The following is a 4,693-nucleotide window of genomic DNA, read 5'->3' as shown; positions in this document are numbered from 1 at the left end:
CAAGCTCGAATTCTTGAAGTTCCCAGCAGAGTCGCCAGAGCTGTCACACCCATTTTCTACCCGCAAAATAATATTGTGTGGATTAAAGGGTTTTTCCAATTAAAGTGACAAAATTGAGTAGGGATTATTTTATTTACAGAGTCGCCACTTGGAATTGATTTTGTTGGTGTTCCAAGTCACCTTTTATTTGAATCCCTAATCAAAGGAAGATTTGACTCTATTATTATTGGTCTGCGAAAATAAAATCCGGGTAAAGAATTCTGTTAACCGGGGAGAAGGTGTAAGGCATTCCCCGAATCCCGTGGTTCTAGCACGGTCGCTTTTATTGACTAAAATTTGGCTTGAATTATTTTTGGATAAAGTGTGTATTATTTGCCTTAAGTTACTATTGTCTAGTGCTGCTTAATAATTAATAATTTTGGCCTAGGAGCGTGCAAGCACACAAAGTTCTTATTTGATTATATGTATTAAAACAAAGAATGTGCCGGTACACATGGTTAAAATATAATTAATATTGAAAAGTCAAGGAGCGGGGAATGCACACATGACTACTTTATTAAAAAAAAATATCGACCAAGGACCGTGTATGAACTCATGGTCTACATCTCAAACGTGCCTAAAATTGCCTATCACTTAAATTAATTAAGAAGCGCTTCTTTTTTATTTATTACTTGTTCGACTGGGAAAAAAAATATTATTATTAAAATTAATTTTTACTAATGCAAGACATTAAACTCGAGTAAGCTTATGCTAAACTTTCATGGTAGTGGGCCACTTATTTTATTTAACAAAAGATAATTTATTGGTTTTAAAGAAAATGCCCATCTTACTTTCTATTGTCATTGGGCCTACAAATTTTAACTTACTTGGCCCATGTTGCTTAAGAGCCTCGATGACCAAGACAACACAAAATAACAAGTATTCTTCTAAGCCCAAATTGCATCTTACATTGATGTCCAAACTAAAAATTATTATTTTTTTCATAAAAGAAACTTACATGCTAATTATTATCTTTTATTTTCTTAACCAACTATTTTTTAAGGACTAACATAATATTTCTACTCATCTACACCAATCATGGCACTAATCAAACTACACTCATTAACAACATAAAAACCACGACTAAATATAATAATTACAAAAAACGGTAATATTTCAATGCTAAAGAGCAGAACTATATTAAGTATAACATTATGTTGACTATAATTCAAATCATCAAAACATTTGAAGCTAGAAGTCTTTCTTAGATAATTATTCATGAACCACGAAAGTAACTCACGGAAAAGAGCCCAAACTAAACAAACATGGTTAAAAGTGGGGTCTTTATCTTTTCCTTAAACTAAGTAATCTTAACAGAATGCAATTTCAATCACATATATAAAGAAGAAAACGATAATTTAACTAATTTTTAACAGATTTACATGATGATAACACTAATATAACATTCATCTTGAAACAAAATCAGATCTAATATGTTCCATCAACCAAACCGGGATCAAATCCTTCTTATTATCATCAAGAATCTGCAATATAAGAATTTGAAATTTACCTGGTTGTAGAATAATAAAATACAGCAGTGCAACAACAAAAAAACTCAGCAGCAAATACAGTAGAAACATCAGCAACTCAAGTGTTAAGACAACCTAGGAAACTCAACAAAGATGCTTGAAACTGATAGCTATCAACTTCACAAATTGCCTAAGAGATTTTTCTATTTTTCTCGAGGTTTTTGCACTCAAATAATCCTCACAAAACTCTGAAATTTCCGCTTGTTATATGTATTAAGCTGCTCATTTTTCTCAAAGATATATGTCTTTAAGCAACTCTCCAAGATGTGTCTCAGTATAAGATAGAGTGTGTAATAGAGTGTCCTCCCTTTTCAGTGAGTAAAGAGCCCTTTAAATAGGCAAATAAATCAAATTTTTTGGACAGATTTTGGTTCACCAAAAGTCTGTCCAAAAGACTGACTTTGTGTGCTAAACACTGTTCAAAAGCTGTCAAAAAGTATTGTACTTGTCACCACACAATGACTTTTGAGTTTTGCACTCCAAAGTCTTTGCACAGTAAAAATAACCAAGCTTGTACTATTCCTTCTTTAATTTCAGCTTTTATCAACACAAAAATTTAAATACTTAAATTCAATAAAAATAAATTCACTAAACACTTGAAACTTCTATCATAAACTATCATGACTAAGCAAATAGCTATTTCAAAACTAATGAATAACTAATTATCAGTGATTAATAACTATGAATGACTAAGCTAACATAGATTAAACACAACTAATAATAAAAATATAAATAATAATAATAATAATAAATAAATAAAAAAATCAGAAATTATGCTAGACATAAACTAAATACAATACAATTAGAAAAAATAGACAAAGGAAATGAGAATAGGGGTATACCAAACGAGAGTCTTCGGGGTGGTAGTCGAAATTTGGCCGGATTTTTAGTTGCCGGATTTTCGGGATGGAATTGACATCGATAGGTAGGTCTTGATGAGCTCTATCCGTTGATGTAGGTATTGTGGGGTGGTAGTGGCCGGAACTTCAAGATTTTGGGCAAAAAAGTGGCTGCTAAAGTTTCCTAGATCTACAATTGAAGGCGTTTGAGGAGGTTTTGAAGGATTTGGTTTGGAGATATGGAAAGAGGAGGTTGTAGAGATTATATGGTGTGAATTTGGGGGTGTTTGGAGGTTGGACGCCGCCGGTGGGTGATTTTCGGTGGCGGCGGCGGAGAGAAGAGAGAAAGAGTTATGGGAGACATGAGGGAATTTTTCAGATTTTTGAGGCTTTAAATACCTCTTGAGAGATCAAATATGGACCATTAGATCAAGGGGTGATCAATGGGTGAGATTTGATCTTGGGTCACTTAATGAAACGACGTAGTTTTGAGGCAAAACTACGTCGTTTCGGACCCTTTCAAGGGCACTCCCTTATCTTGCACTTTTAGCCACTTTTTCTTTTAAATTTGGCCCAATTTCTTTCTTAATCCTACTTATTAACCTAAATTTACACAAATAAATAAATTAATTAAGTAACTTATTCAAATGATCAATTAACTATATTAATTCACCAATTGAATAGTTAGTTAATTCCTAAAATGCACAAATAAAGAAAGAATCATTTTTTGGTATTTTTATGATAGGAAATATGCAATCAAATATACAAAAATTGAGAAATATAATTAAAGTAACAAAACACTAATGATTTTAGGAGGTGTTAAAACAGTACAAAAATTAAGTATTCACAATTAGCAGTATGAAAAGGAGTGGAGGAACCATCTTGGAACCAATCACTTAAAGAAGACCATGCTTTTAAAAGAACTGGATCATGAATGATCAGAAAGTATGACCTCATAATCAAGGGGTCATCTTTCACAAGAAGTTGACTAGCTGGGGTAAGAGAGTAATGTTCTTTTTCATGTTGGTTTAGGAAAGCAGAATGAACTAAAAACCGCATTAAAATTGGCAAGAAGGAAACCTTGGAATGGTCGATGAGAGAAAGTTCAGCAGTGAGGTCAGAAAGAGACATGGGCTTACCATGTTTGTAGAGGACATCTGGGATGCCTAGCTGAACTACACATTTTGCTGCTGAAGAGCTTATGAAGTTGAACATATGATTCCAGGTTTGAGTCAGTGGATCCATTTTCATTCATTGACATTTTTAAGAGAAACTTGATTAGATTTGTCATCTAAAGCCACTAATGGTACGTATTTATAAGATTAATTTAACTTATACACACTGATGATATAAGGGTTCTATTACACTATCAATATAATTTAATTGATTACAATGTTGCTTATCATACTTTTAATTTATAAAATTACGTTAGTGATAGGTTCTATGCATCCCTGTTATGTTTTGATAAACTAACAAACTTAATGCTAAAAATCAGATAAGAAACTTGTTACACATCCTCAAGTACTTAAGATCAACAAGTCTCAAAGTCGGGGATATAGTTCAATTCTTCAGAGTCAGAGAAACAACAGAAGGAACAGATGAACATTAGTTCCCTTGGTGACCGTACCAATCAACTCCCCAACAACTGTAAAGTTGCTGCCTGTACACACAACAGTGAAAAACAGTGCAACAGTCAATTTCATTGGGAATGCTCCTGTACCAAACATGTTTGCATCATTCAAGTGATGTCACCAATGTTATATTAACATTAAGCCAAAGACAAAACATCACTTGAACATATTCGAAGAATCAATCTAGCCTTCTCTCAAGTCTGTGCATCTATCCAGTAATCGATTCTCAAGTACTTCAAGAATAAAGAACTACATAACAAGGACCAGTTCCCTGCATCGAGTTATCACATGTCCTTAGTTATATTGTACCTTTGTGAAATCTTCTTATTTATAATTCCTACTTAGCTAGGTTAGAGGCAAGTGTGTAGGAAACTTTTGTTTAATCATAAACTCTGTGTTTGTGTCTTAGCTAGGTTTAGTCGAGTTGTAAGTCTTTGTAATAGAGTTATTACAAAGTGGCTTGTAATAGAGTTGTTACAAGTTAGTAAGGGATTAAGGAGTTAATTCCTAGGTTACAAGAGGTTGTAATCTAAAGTTTGCTCAGTAGTGAAGTTGAAATCCTACAAGAGTAGGTCGTGATTTTTTATCCCTTGAGCTGAGAAATTTTTCACGTAAAATTCTACCGTGTCGTTTACTTACTGATGTGTGTGTGTTC

The 4,693-nt window shown here is 33.2% G+C and overlaps 2 long non-coding RNA genes across 2 annotated transcripts; one reads left to right on the top strand and one right to left on the bottom strand.

The window, feature by feature from the left end:
• Positions 1-1,305: 1,305 nt before the first annotated feature.
• On the bottom strand, positions 1,306-3,857 carry LOC138906989 (uncharacterized). The gene is made up of 2 exons (XR_011414642.1): positions 3,547-3,857; positions 1,306-1,523 (listed from the first exon to the last, which is right to left on the bottom strand). It is a non-coding gene; the product is annotated as an uncharacterized lncRNA (long non-coding RNA).
• On the top strand, positions 3,498-4,052 carry LOC138906990 (uncharacterized). The gene is made up of 2 exons (XR_011414643.1): positions 3,498-3,632; positions 3,903-4,052. It is a non-coding gene; the product is annotated as an uncharacterized lncRNA (long non-coding RNA).
• Positions 4,053-4,693: the final 641 nt, after the last annotated feature.

Source organism: Nicotiana tomentosiformis, chromosome 3 (assembly GCF_000390325.3).
Source record: "Nicotiana tomentosiformis chromosome 3, ASM39032v3, whole genome shotgun sequence".
Classification (NCBI taxonomy): Eukaryota; Viridiplantae; Streptophyta; class Magnoliopsida; order Solanales; family Solanaceae; genus Nicotiana; species Nicotiana tomentosiformis.
Note: the sequence above shows the minus strand (reverse complement) of the source record. Positions and strands in the feature narration are given on the sequence as shown.